Source organism: Dasypus novemcinctus, chromosome 3 (genome assembly GCF_030445035.2).
Source record: "Dasypus novemcinctus isolate mDasNov1 chromosome 3, mDasNov1.1.hap2, whole genome shotgun sequence".
Taxonomy (NCBI): Eukaryota; Metazoa; Chordata; class Mammalia; order Cingulata; family Dasypodidae; genus Dasypus; species Dasypus novemcinctus.
Window position 1 is genome coordinate 150,464,504 of NC_080675.1, and position 13,354 is coordinate 150,477,857.

Here is a 13,354-nt window from a genome sequence, read left to right on the forward strand (position 1 = left end):
AGGGGAGAGAAAATAAATTTAAAAATAAATCTATAAAAAACAAACAAACACAATGCACTGTGAATTTCAGTGAACCTAGGGATTGTGGCAAATAATGAAACCAGAAGACAATAAACAGAATATCACATCAAGGTAAGCTAGAGGATGGCAAAAAAAGGTTCCAAGGACAAATATATTTGGGGATTACAGTGCTAAAGAAGTTTCTCTGTTGTAGGAAATCTCACAATCTTTAACATGTTAATGAATCTGATGTATCTGGAAAAGAGGTTGTATAGCACTTAACGTTTCCTAATCTCATTTGACCATTTCCCTTAGGTTGATTTGGTATAGCTTTATGACCCAAATTTCCTCAGATTCAAGACAGAATCCCAGAAGTGAATCTGACAAAGAAGAAAACACAGAAGAGTTCTGGAGTGTCTCAAAGCATTTGTACAATCTACACGTACAAATGCTGACCTATCAACAAGGCATAAACAATCAACTCTCAGTGTTCAGGAAATAGAGAATTTACCATAACACTCAACTTCCTTAAAGAAGGTGAAAGTAGAATCTATGTTGGCAAAAATTAGTGTAGAGCTACACAGACACAGAAAGATGTTACCAAGATTAATTACTGAGTATAAAAAGCATGGCACAAAAAAGCAGATAAGAGTATGATTTCATTTATAAAACTACTTCTATCTACACTATGGCGGGCATGTACAGAGAGTTTTGAAAGGACATTCACCAAAATATTAACATTAGCTATGTCCAAGGTAGGATTAAGGAATATTTCCCTTTCTTGTTTTACTTTTCTGTATTGTGTTATTTATAAGAAATATTTTTGAAAAATATTTATCTATCTCTCTCCATCCCCTCGTTGTTTGCACTTGTTGTGTCTGTTCATCTTGTTTCTTTAGGAGGCACTGGGAACCAAACCTGGGACCTCCCATGTGGGAGGGAGGCGCCTAATCGCTTGAGTCACCTCTGTTCCATGCTTTGTTGATTCTCATTATGACCTTCTTGTTGGGTTCACCTTCCTGGGTCACTTCCCGTGCCTGCCCTCTGCGTCAGCTAGCTGTCTTGCCCATCTTCTTTAGGAAGTACTAGGAACCTCTGCTTCCTGCTTTCTTGTGTCTCTTGTTACATTAGCTTATCGTGCCCACCCATCGCATCAACTCACAGTATTCTTTAGGAGGCCCCAAGAACTGAACTAGGGACCTCCCATCTGGTAGGCAGGAGCTCAGTCACTTGAGCCACATCTGTTTCCCTTAAAAAATGTTTATAATTTTAAAAAGACTAGTTTCTAAAAAGTTAATATAACCCATTAACCCTGATTTCCTATAACATTCACATGTGCATTTAGTGAAGCGTTTCTTTGAGCAAAACTATCCTACTGTAGGTGTATATTCATGAACACCTGAAAAGTCATTTGGAAAGATAAGGCAAAAAAAGGTCATCATGAGGATGACACAAGATAGTACTGCATGCCCTAGAACTGAAACTGCTACTTGTATCACCCATCCATGATTACTTATATTTTATTCCACCTTCAAATCCCAAACCCCTCTGTCAGGAGTCATGTCTTTCTGCCTCTGTACATCACACATTGTAATTCACTTGCTGTAATTAATGATAAACTATGGTGAAACCTGACATTCCTGTGCCAGTATTACCTCTACTAGTGAGCTATTCTCACGTTTTTTGAGAATAAGGGCAATATTTTATTCAGCTTTGTATATCCTAAAGGATGCATAATAGCTTACTTTCATAAGTATTAGCTATATAAAACAACTTTTATAAAAAGAAAGGTATACCAGGCCTCAGACAAAAATCCTTGATTTGGAATTATCAGGAAAGGTTTATTTGGGAAAATGTACATTAAAGTGGGTTCTGAAGTTTGCAAAGAAACCCGCCAAGCAAAGAATGAGGAAAGCAAGAATAACTAACATAATTATCACTCCTAAGTAGACCCTGTCATGAGGAAGTCACCTCTTTATATAAATAACTTTAACTGAAAGTCAACTGCAAGATATACAGTGGTAATCTCATGAAAATGAACTAAATCTTCCTGCAAGTGTTACTGTAGAGTAACAAATCCACAAAAGAGATTCAAAGTCAAGGAACCTTTCAAAACAAGGGCCTGACAATTAATGCAAGTACAAATTCACAGGTGTCAGACTTTGGTATTGTTTGGATTTTAGAAAGATAATACAGTGGATACATTATACTTTATATCCTCTCCCAGTCAGATCTGGAGCAGCTCCCCATAATCAAGCACATCCACATTTTTGAGGCAAAACACATGAAGGGTTGCACCAACGTGGGAAAGCCTAAATCGGATTTTGTCCTAAATTAGTTATGGAGCCAAACTTATCAAAACAAAAAATATGCATTTTCAAATTGCAAATAAGGGGTTGTGTACCTCTAAATCCTTCAACAGCCCATAAATCTTTAAGCTTAGCCCTAGAGGATACTAGCAGGATTGAGGATCCACCAGGGTCCACTGTGAAAATGCTAGTAAATAAATACAAGTAACATGCAGGCACAGAAATCCAAAAGCGGTGAGGAGTGCAAATGCCAAGGAAGGGAGGGGCAAAAAGAGGTACATCAGCTTGCAATTTTCCCCAAGTGCAACCTTTGAAGCCAACTGCAATGAAGTAGAGATAGTCTCTAGTTAGGAAACTTTAAAATACCATTAGAGTTCAGTTGGTAAGTTTTATCACCAACTATGTGCCAGAACAGTTCTGGGCACTGAGGCTATCAAGAAAGTTAAATCCCAATCTAGGTAGATTGCCAGCCACTGGTGCAGTTCTCCCCAAAGAGATCCAATTATCAGGTAGTTGCCCTGCAAATGCATGAGGACAGAGATCTCTAAGTAGGTTGTAACTGACAACAAGTCCTAATGGGTGTGTCTTTTGATGAAAGAAACCTAAAGCGAGGGTGATGGGAAACTTTACATATTTAAAGGAAGTCAAGGTTTTCTAAAACTGAATTAGAACTCACATCAACAACAAAGTCTGTCAGGCATATATTCCTTGAAATATTTAGAAATATAAAGGAACAGAGGCAGAACCTTGATTCTCAAACTACCCAAGTAAGCTACATTATTTGACTCTCACCTCAACAAAATTCAAATATCCAGAATTATTAAACTGCAACCAAGAAAGGTAAAAATTCTAATATATTTTCTTAGAAGAAGTAGAAGACTCACTTTTTAAAGTAGCAGAGACAGGAGAGCATGTGAAGGAACAGTATTAGGAAACAATTGTTGACTATAGTAATACTGTATCCTGAGTTTGACTGAGTAATGGTAACATACAGGCCAAGTCCATAATTTCTTTACTGCCATTCTTTAAATGCCTTTTAAAGTGAAGGGATCAAGTCAAGTCTGCAAAGTAAAGAGAAAACAATTCACAAACTATGGAAGAGTGACCAGTTCATATGCCAATTTCAACATGTCAATTTCAACATGATGCTACCCATTCTGACAAACACACCAAAGCACTCTTTGGGAGGACTTCTAGTGAGACATCTAAGAATATTTATAACAACTCACTTAAACTGGATCTATGATTTCAGTTTTCTCCCTCCTGTTTCTCTTTCAGTGCTCCCTCTTCCTCTACCCAGAACTTGGCTCTCCCACCTTGGAATACCTTGCAGCATTTTGTGCCTGACTCATCTTGCACTCAAACCCCACTAACTTGCGGCAAAATCATCATTTTTGTAATTGATTCTCCTCATAAGAATGTACACTTCTAAGAACAAGCGGATTTGGTTCAACTGACAAGAGCGTCCGCCTACCACATGGGAGGTCCAGGGTTCAAACCCAGGGCCTCCTGACCCATGAGGTAAGCTGGCCCATGTATAGTGCTGATGTGTGCAAGGAGTGCCATGCCATGCAGGGGTATCCCCCACAGAGGGGAGGCCCACATGCAAGGCGTGCGCCCAGTAAGGAGAGCCACCCCGTGCAAAAAAAGCGCAGCCTTCCCAGAGCTGATGCAGCAAGATGACGCAACGAGAAGAGACAACTGTTGCCAGTGCCGCTGACAAGAATCCAAGTGGACACAGACGAACAGAGAGCGAGCAGACAACTGGGGGGGGGGGGAATAAAAAAATAAAATAAATCAATCTTTAAAAAAGAAGACTCTTCCTGCATCTGCCCAGAATCATTTAAACAGGTAATCAAAAGATGTGTGTTGACTCAACTCCCTTTTAGAATCTGAGCCCCAATTTTTCCCTCAAAGCCACTGGCCCTTCTCTGTTCACTATGCTTTAGACCAGAGACAGCTAGAGTGTAGAGTTCAGAGCACAGACTCTAGAATCAGACTGCCTGGGTTAAGACACTGGTTTTGCCACTTACAACACACAATTCTTAAAACATTTCACAGTACTTATTACATAAGTTTGTCATGAAGATTAAGCGCAATAAAAAATGTACAGTGCATAACAATGCCCAGGAGATGGTAAGAGCTCAATAAATGTAAGCTGTTTTTATTCAAGGAGGAGTATTATTTGAAAAAGCACATACTATTATTTTATTAGAGAAGTTGTAAGTTTACAGAAAAATCATGCCTAAAATACAGAGTTCCCATATGCCACCCTATTTTTACTATTATTTTTATAAGAACCAACAGAAAGAAAAGCTTAACAAACTCTTGTTGGTGGAGTTACCCAGGAGAGTGAGAAAGTCTTGAAAAGCACTGCTCTCCTCTATAATACTGAATGCCATGGACATAACCTTTTAATTCCAACTAAAATTCACAACACTAACATCTGCGCTTCAGAGCTCTCCAGTGTTTTAACTGTTTTCACTGATAATGAGGAGAGGACTGTGCTTTGCCAGGAATCTTATCAAATTATTAGACATCTCCCTACTTATAAAAAAAATCTTACTCTTACAGTAAATTATTAAAACCTCCCTAATTACAAAAAGCCAATCTATCTAGAGTCTTTAACTCTAAACAAAACTGTAACATAGAATACTAATATTTGGAGGTTAAGGAGCATTTATGAAAACTTCCCTAATACACCATAACAAGGTGCTTATTTGAATCCCTCAAGTCTATATAGGACTTCCGACCCTGGCACCAGACAAGACTTTCTTTAGGGGCAAGAACTAGGTCTTCCATGTTTGCAGCACACAGCATTGCAAATGATGGGTACAACTGTGTTGATCAGGCGGCGGACTTGGCCCAGTGGTTAGGGCATTCGTCTACCACATGGGAGGGCTGCGGTTCAAATCCCGGGCCTCCTTGCCCCGTGTGGAGCTGGCCCATGCACATTGCTGATGCGCGCAAGGAAGGAGTGCCCTGCCATGCAGGGGAGCCCCCCCGCGCAAGGAGTGTGCCCCGTAGGGAGAGCCGCCCAGCGGGAAAGAAAAGTGTAGCTTGCCCAGGCATGGCGCCACCCACAGGGAGAGCTGACACAACAAGATGACGCAAAAAGAAACAGATTCCCTTGCCGCTGACCACAGAAGCGAACAAAGAAAACACAGCAAGGAGACACAGAGAACAGACAACAGGGGTGGTGGGGGAGGGGAGAGAAATAAATAAATCTAAAAAAAACAACAACAACAAAAAAGATTACCTTAAAAAAAAAAACTGTGTTGATCAAACTTTCCTCAGTCGTTTGTCTGATTCAAAACATTCTCTACTATCTTTGATAATTTACAGCATCATGAAAACGCCCAATTTTTGTGTCCCCACATCAATTTCATTTCAGTCATTAAATCAAGTTATAACACTGCTGCTGCCATTGCTATTTCCCCACTGCTATTGCTATTTCCCCAGTTGAGAAGGTAGGACTTTGCCTTTTCACACAGCACAGGGCATCAGCCTCAACTGAACAAAGCACAACTCTAGAATTTAACTTCCACTCAGATAACTGACAATTCATGCCTCACTGAGATGAAACAAAAATATTTCTTACATGTTTATTTCCTTTTAATATATCATCAGAAACACTTAAAAGACTAATTTCACTAAATAAGTAAAAAATTTTATAAAGTTTGAGGAAAAAAAACAAAAACTAATTTAATATGGTTCCCAATCCCAACTCCCACAGTACCCACTGGACAGCAATGCTTTAAAAGTCACACACAGGAAAGTGGATTTGGCTCAACAGATACAACATCTGCCTACCACATGGGAGGTCTAGGGTTCAAACCCAGGGCCTCCTGATCTGTGTGATGAGCTGGCCCATGCACAGTGTTGATGCGCACAGCAGTGCCCTGCAACGCAGGGGTGTCACCCACATAGGGGAGCCCCATGCACAAGGAGTACGCCCCATTAAGGAGAACCGCCCTGCAGGAAAAAAGTGCAGCCTGCCCAGAAGTGGTGCTGCATACACGGAGAGCTGAAGCAGGAAGAGGACACAACAAAAAGAGACACAGATTCTTGTCAGTGCCACTGACAAGAATATAAGTGGATACAGAAGAACACACAGCAAATGGACACTGAAAGCAGACAACTGGGGGGGGGGGGTGGGAAGGGAGAGAAATAAAATAAAATCTTAAAAGAAAAAAAAGTCACATATACAAGGCAGTGTTAGTCTCAACTTCACCCTACTCTGTAAAAAAAAAAAGGATAAGAACAAAGTTTTATCAATATAAAGTGGTCTAGGAGGTCTAACAGAATTACATAAAACCAGAAGTGGAAGCCTTTAAAGTACACTTACAGTTATCTAAATTACAACTCATATCTTTGTGAAACTAAGCTTATACGTCAGAACCATATGCACAACGAAAGAAAGAAAAATTCAGTGTAAGTGAAGTGGATATGGCTCAAGCAGTTGAGTGACCGCTGACCACATGAGAGGTCCCAGTTTGGTTCCAGTGCATCCCAAAGATGATCAACCGGAAGCGGACTTGGCCCAGTGGTTAGGGCGTCTGTCTATCACGTGGGAGGTCCGCGGTTCAAACCCCGGGCCTCCTTGACCCCTGTGGAGCTGGCCCATGCTCAGCACCGATGCGCGCAAGGAGTGCCATGCCACGCAGGGGTGTCCCCCGCGTAAGGGAGCCCCATGCACAAGGAGTGCGCCCCATAAGGAGCCGCCCAGCGCGAAAGAAAGTGCAGCCCGCCCAGAAATGGTGCTGCACACACAGAGAGCTGACGCAGCAAGATGATGCAACAAAACAGACACAGATTCCCGTGCAGTTGACAACAGAAGTGGACAAAGAAGAACACGCAACAAATAGACACAGAGAACAGACAACAGGGGCAGGGGGGAAGGGGAGAAAAATAAATTAAATAAATAAATTTTAAACAACAAGAAGACAGCAAGCTGGCATAGCAAGTTGACTCAACAGGATGACACAATGAGAAGACACACAAAGGAAACGCAATGAGAAACAACAAGCAGGGAGCAAAAGTGGCTCAAGCAATTGAGCGCCTCCTCCCACACAGGAGGCCCTCTGCCCCATCTCCCTCTAAAAAAGAGAAGCAGACACAGAGAATACACAAGGAGCAGAGAGCAGCCAACTGAATCCGGAGAGGACAAAATCCCAGAGTTGAGGACAATGAATGGGGGGTAAAAATAAATGTTAAAAAAAAAGTGAGAAAAATCAGAGTATTATATTCAAGTGAGGGTTTTTTGAAAGCCACCATTTTTTTCTTCTTTTTTTTTTTTTTTACAAACTGGTAAGTCTAAGAGTGCAATGTAAATCCAACTATTCCTTTTATAAATCACAGCCTTGAAAAGAGCAGGAGCTTCTACTGCTTTTTCTTGGCTAACTGGGTTTGAAGTCCTAAGGCACCAGAACAGTCGCCAAGTCTAGCTAACTACCCACCACCCCATTGGCTCAAAGGAAGCCCCGCCCCGTAAAACCACAGTAAATTAACCAAGGGAACTCCAAGAAAGGTTGTCCCCGGCCACATTTCTAGTCTCTGAAGACTCTCACCCCTCCCCCCACCATCACTGCTGCGGAAGCGTGGTCAGAATATGAGCCGCACTCGATCGCCCAAAATCCTCCGACAGGACCTTGAGCCCCTCGCTCTAATAATTACAATTAAAAGGAGAGTGGCGGTAACCATGTTCCCACTTTCCTAGCTGCACAGTGCCATCCACGCTGCACAGAGCAAAGCGGAGACGGCAGCTCTGGCAACCGGCTCTCGTGCCCCAGATAGAAAGCATGGCCCAGCCACAAGAGTAAGTCCTGACACCTCCCTAGCTCGGAGTCGGCGGGGGCCCCTCCTACCCCACCGAGACGTAGGGCGGGGCAGATCTGGGCGCCCCCACTGCCAGCCACAGCGCGCAGCGGGCTTTCCCGAGCCGCGCCTCACTTGCCAAAGAGGCGGAAACCCGGAGGGGGGGCGGCCAAGGGGAGTGGCATCCCCGCTCAGCACGGCCCCTCCGGCCAACCGAATCAGGAGGAGGCGGGGGAACGCACTTCAAGCCCTCCCTGCCGCGTCCGGAGGCCACACGAGGGAGACCCCCTGCCCGTCCCCCCAGCACTGCCGGCCAGTGTTAGACCGCCCGCCCAAGGCCCCGCCCACCTCAGGCGGGCGGGGGAGGGGGTCTGCCGCAAACAGCACTTCGCGCGAAGGCGGCCCCGCCCCTTCCTCCACAATCGCACGCGCGCGCCAGCCCCGCCCCTGAGCGGCGGCACGAGAGCCCGCCCCCTCCGCGCGCACCGGGACTATGCTCTCCTCCCCCTCCCGCACCGAGAACTGCCCCGCTCCGCCCCCACCCCCTCACACTGCCACACACCTCCCGCCCGCTCTACGGGAAGCCGAGGAGGTCAGCCCCCCCCCTCTAAAAACACATACCCTAGAGTCCAGCGTTACCCGCCACCAGGCTCCCCGTCCCGCCACCGGCCCGGCGTGCTCTCACCGCAAAGCTGCTTCGGCCGCTCGTCACTGCGTGTCCCTCTCGGCGTGATTCTCAGGCTCAGCAGGGAGGCCCGGGGAACAGCGCGGAGCACAGGCCCGCCAAAGCGGACTGGCAGCCTCCTCTCCGCACACGAAGCGGTCACAGGCCCCGGTGCCCAACCTGGGAAGGAGGGAGGGAGGGAGGGAGGGAAACTCCGAGGGGGGAAGGGGAGGGGGGGAAGATGGAGAAACCGTCTCCGCCGCTTCCACCGCCGCGGCCGCTTCTCTGTTACCCGGGAAATCCCGCCCACTCCCCCGGCCCGCCCCACAGAGGGAAGACTCAACTTCGCTTCGCCACAGGCGGGATTATCCGTCGATCAAAGAGTTAGCCAATCGCTGTGGCCTGCCTGCTGACTGCCCGCCCTTTCCCCTTCGACTAGGAGAGGAGGGGGAACCGCTCACCTTCTCCACGCCCCTATTGGCGGGGAGCGTCCCCAACTCAACCCCGCCTATTGGAGATGGAGTGCTGAATCCCACCCCCAAGCCGGAACGCTATTGGAGGAAGCAGGAAAGCTCTTCACGTCTCATTGGAGGAAACCACATAAACCCTCCCCGTACCTTCTCACCCACGGGCCCAACAAACCGGCTCCCGCCCCCGCCAGTCACCGCATTGGAAGAAAACTACCCCTGACTCTCCCACCGCCCCAGGAAGGTAAGTAACCGATGTGTGGTAAAATGTCCGTAAGTGAAACAGGCTCCTCCTACCCCACTGCCGGGCCAGACCCCGCCCCCAACCCGCGGATTGGGTAGCTCGGCGCCGGGAGGAGCCGCCATTGGCCAAGACGCCCATCTAAGAGGGAGCTGGCTCCGCCCTGCGCGAGGAGGCTGAACCTTAGCAGTCCTTTTGTGGAATGTTTACACTAGAGACTGAAGCTCAGAGAGTTCCAGCGCCCGATCTAGGGGTGGCGCGGAGCTTAGCAGCCGAGTTCCCAAGTCCTGGAATTTTACGGAGAAAGGCAACAGACTGCATTACCACCCTGGAAGACCCTCTTAAAGAAAAATGAGATAGATAACCTCATTCTTTCCATACAGTTCTCTACACTTTATATTTCCGCACGCAGCCTCCTTGTAAACACAAATATCCGGAGCAGCCGGCGGCTCTTTTCAGCAAGTAGAGTACAGATTAAAGGTTTTAAATCTAAACGAGAAATCGCTCCAGGGGCTGCCCGCCGGTCGCTGGGGCTGGCTGATCACTCCTAACTAAACTCCGACACTCCTTAAACCTGAGTTTGCAGTCCTAAGGGGGCGGGGATAACCAAAAGAAAGGCAGGGCTCCAACAGCCACCGCCCTGGCAAGCCTCCTGAAGGCGGAGCATGAGGCCTAAAGCACTAGCGATTTTCCGAGTCGATCCGGAGGAATCCTCAGAGTCGAAGAATTGACGGGGGGGAGGAACAAAATAGGGCATGGAAAAAACGAAGTCTTGGATATAATACACACTTAGGATAAAGGACAAAATCCCATAGTTGCGGACAAAAGATAAGAATGATTTTCCTCCTCCTTGGGTAAAGAAAGTCAACAGCAGTGCCCTAGGCCTTCTCTGTGTAAGTAATAGCGCCCCGAACACACAGGAAGACGAAGTGCTTGCCATACCTTGGTTGCTTTTATTTATTCACCAAATAGGGCCGAGGACTGACGCTGACCGTGGTTTGGGAGGAGCTTTCGCGGCCCCAGGAGAGGGGGCGGGACTAGAATCTTCCCGCTCTCTCCAGCAAAAAAAGGCTACTTCCCTCAGAGAACTGGTGTGCCGTCCCGCTTCTAAGTCCTCTCCTCAGTAAAGCGGAGACGGCCAGAAACCAGCTTTGCCAACAGGTGGGCCTGACTCCAAGGATGGCTCGGAGCCGCGAGGGCATAGCAGCAAACTGCGAACTCCCAAGAGTAGCCGACAGGTGGGAGCGTTCTCTCTGGGAGGCACCATCTGCCCCGGGACGGAGCACTAAAAATAAGTCAGACGAAAGCCAACCCGGGCAAAACCTTTCTGATGAAAGCTGCCTTTAACTCAGCCGATCCCCACTCCCCGGAACGCGTGCCCCACGGCGCTCTGAATCACATCGAGAACCACTCCAAATGTGAACCAGGCTCGGGGCGCCCTCCATTTCTCGCCCAAGGATCCCAGGCCAACTCTACGTTGTCAAGAGGTTTAGATGGACAACTAAGGATCACAGCTGCGTTGCCTTGGGAAGGAAAGATACTGCCAGGGTTCCCAGTGTTCTCAAGACCTCTGGGAAGTCAAGGGACCACTAGTGCACAGGAGTAGCCAGGCCGAATGGTCCGAACTTTAGTACTAGTAGGCCCCGGCCCTCAAGGGCAGATCTCGCCCCCTCCTCTCAACTCCTGCAGAGCCCCAGGAGCTAAGCCCCTCAAAGCATTCACCCCGTAGACTACCCGATCTTGAACCTAGGAGGAATCTTTGTGCGTCCCCGCCGCTCCCCGCCCCGGATCCGGGGACTTCCGGGCGGGCGGGCAGTTCGAAGGAGCGAGGCGGGCTCCACACATGTGCGGAGAGAGCACACCAGCAAAGGGAGGGGGCGGGAAACAGAGGTGGACTTCCCTCTCCGAGCCCGCTCCTCCGGACGAGGCGGAATTATACACCCCACCAATCAGTAATGGGGGCGGGATCTTGCGCTTCACGTCAGCCGCCGGAATCCTTCCTCCGCCCTTTACGGAAAAAAATCCTAGCAACTTAAACTCCAGCCCGGCCTCCCGATAGGCGGAGCCCGGGAGAATGTCATCCAATCGATAACCGAGAAGGAAAACAGGGCGTCCCGCCCTAGCCAATGGAAGACAAGAAAAGGCGGAGCCTCTGGAGGAGCCGAAGGTGGGAGGAAGTGAGAGGAAGCGGTCCCGCCCCTCAGCTCCCCTCCGTGCAGGTTGCACAAGCCACCGCCAGGGTAGATGGTAAACAGGATGGGCTGAAGAGTGGACCCGGGGACAGACCCGGCGCTCCGCGGGGCCGCTCCTCCTCCCTGCTCTCCCCGCGGCGCCGCGCCCGAGCCCCGCGGATCGTGCCGGCGCCCCGCCCCCCGGCCGCCATCCCAGCTGACAGGCGCGCCCCCCGCGCCCCTCCCCGCCCTCTGATGCATTTCCTTTTCCCGATTCCGAGCGTGGAGACTGTTTCCACTGTTTCCGACCTTCACTGCCCCTTTCAGGCCACCCCCTCGCGGGGCGCGCGCCCCGCCCCGTCCAAGCCCGAGAGGCCGGCAGAGGCAGCCCGCGGGAAGGGGGAGCCCGGCAGCGGCACTGCCGTGGGAGGGGAAAGGAGCCGCCGCCGCCGCCGCCGGGTGGGCGGGGAAGGAGGCAGCTCCATGTTTGCAAGGGAATCAGCTGGGGCCGCGGGTCGACGCTGCCGAGTTCCTGGAGGTTTTCCACGCCCCCGGGCCGAGCTCGGCGCGGGTTGGGCCCCGGCGGGTTCCGGCACCTAATGCTGGCTCGGCCGCCACGCACTGGAGTTCGGGTAGCTTCGACCGGCACGCGGGGCCAGTGCCTAGACGCGGGGGGCTTGCGGGCCTTTTCTGTCCCCAGCGGCCCCTCCCGCAAGTTCGGTACTCCCCCCGCCCCCAGAGTCCCTAACAACCGTGGCCCCACCGCGCCCGCGCCTCTCCGGAGCGCGCCCACCGCCCCCTCGGGCAACTTTGCGGGCAGAAACAAAACCTCTGGGGCAGCTGCCGCCGTCGCCCAGCGTGGTCAGCGGGAAAAGCCGCGGGCCCGGGCTCGCTCGCTAACTCCAGCCTCCCGACCAACTCTGGGCGCCGCGGGCTCAGTGGGCCCGGCCGGCAAGACTCGGGCCGCCGCCCCCTGCCGATCCCGCACGCCGCAGCCCGGGCCCGGCTCCAGTCGGTGTACGGAATCTCCTCTTCTTTACGATCATTTTTGTTTTTGAAAAGGAATTTCAGGGGCTGGAGATCTCCTCCTGCCCGCTCCTACCCGAGTCCGCCACCAAAACCTACCGAAACCGGCTGCTCGGTGAAATAAACGAGGCAGCGCGGCTGGCGCCCGGGCGACCCCAGGCCGGCCGCCCCCCTCCCCACGGCTCCGGCCCGGCTTGGAAACACACTGGCGAGCGGGCGGCGCCAAGAGCGCCCCTTCCTGGCCTGCCGCTCTTCTCCTTCGGCCGCCAGACTCCGAGCCTCCCCAGGTGTCCGCGGCGCCCGCACCAAGGCGGCCCGACCAAAGCGAGCGACCGGCGGACCAGCCCCCCCAAACAACCGAAATTGGGGGACCAAATTAAAAGCAGCTGTTTAACATACCTTCCGAACCGGGCGAGGAGTCCTGAATGGGAGGGAACGCCCCCCACGGGCCATTGGCTCCCCGGCGTTCACGTCAGTCATCCTGACCCCGCCCTCTCCCCTCGCCCCGCCTTTCCCCCTCCGTTGCACGCCTCCTCCCTCCCAAAAAAATATAAATAAAAAATTAAACTAGCTGCGAGTGGGAGTCGTATCCGTGGTAGAGGCCCCTACCGCTTCTGCACCGCCGCCTCGAGTTTCTTGAGCCCTCGGACCAGAGGGAG

At 50.2% G+C, this 13,354-nt stretch overlaps 1 protein-coding gene across 38 annotated transcripts in view; it reads right to left on the minus strand.

The window, feature by feature from the left end:
- Positions 1 to 13,149, minus strand: part of SIN3A (SIN3 transcription regulator family member A) — a 74,097-nt gene extending 60,948 nt beyond the window's left edge. For 6 of the 38 annotated variants that reach the window (XM_058294553.2, XM_058294519.2, XM_058294547.2 and 3 more), the window contains exons 1-2: positions 8,812 to 9,099; positions 3,194 to 3,370 (exon numbers count right to left, since the gene is read on the minus strand). The gene's annotated coding sequence lies outside the window, so the exon portion shown is untranslated. Of the gene's footprint in view, positions 1 to 3,193; positions 3,371 to 8,747; positions 11,365 to 13,094 lie in introns of those variants that run through there. The other 32 variants (XM_058294544.2, XM_058294527.2, XM_058294521.2 and 29 more) reach the window with 16 other exon arrangements.
- Between the last annotated feature and the right edge of the window lie 205 nt (positions 13,150 to 13,354).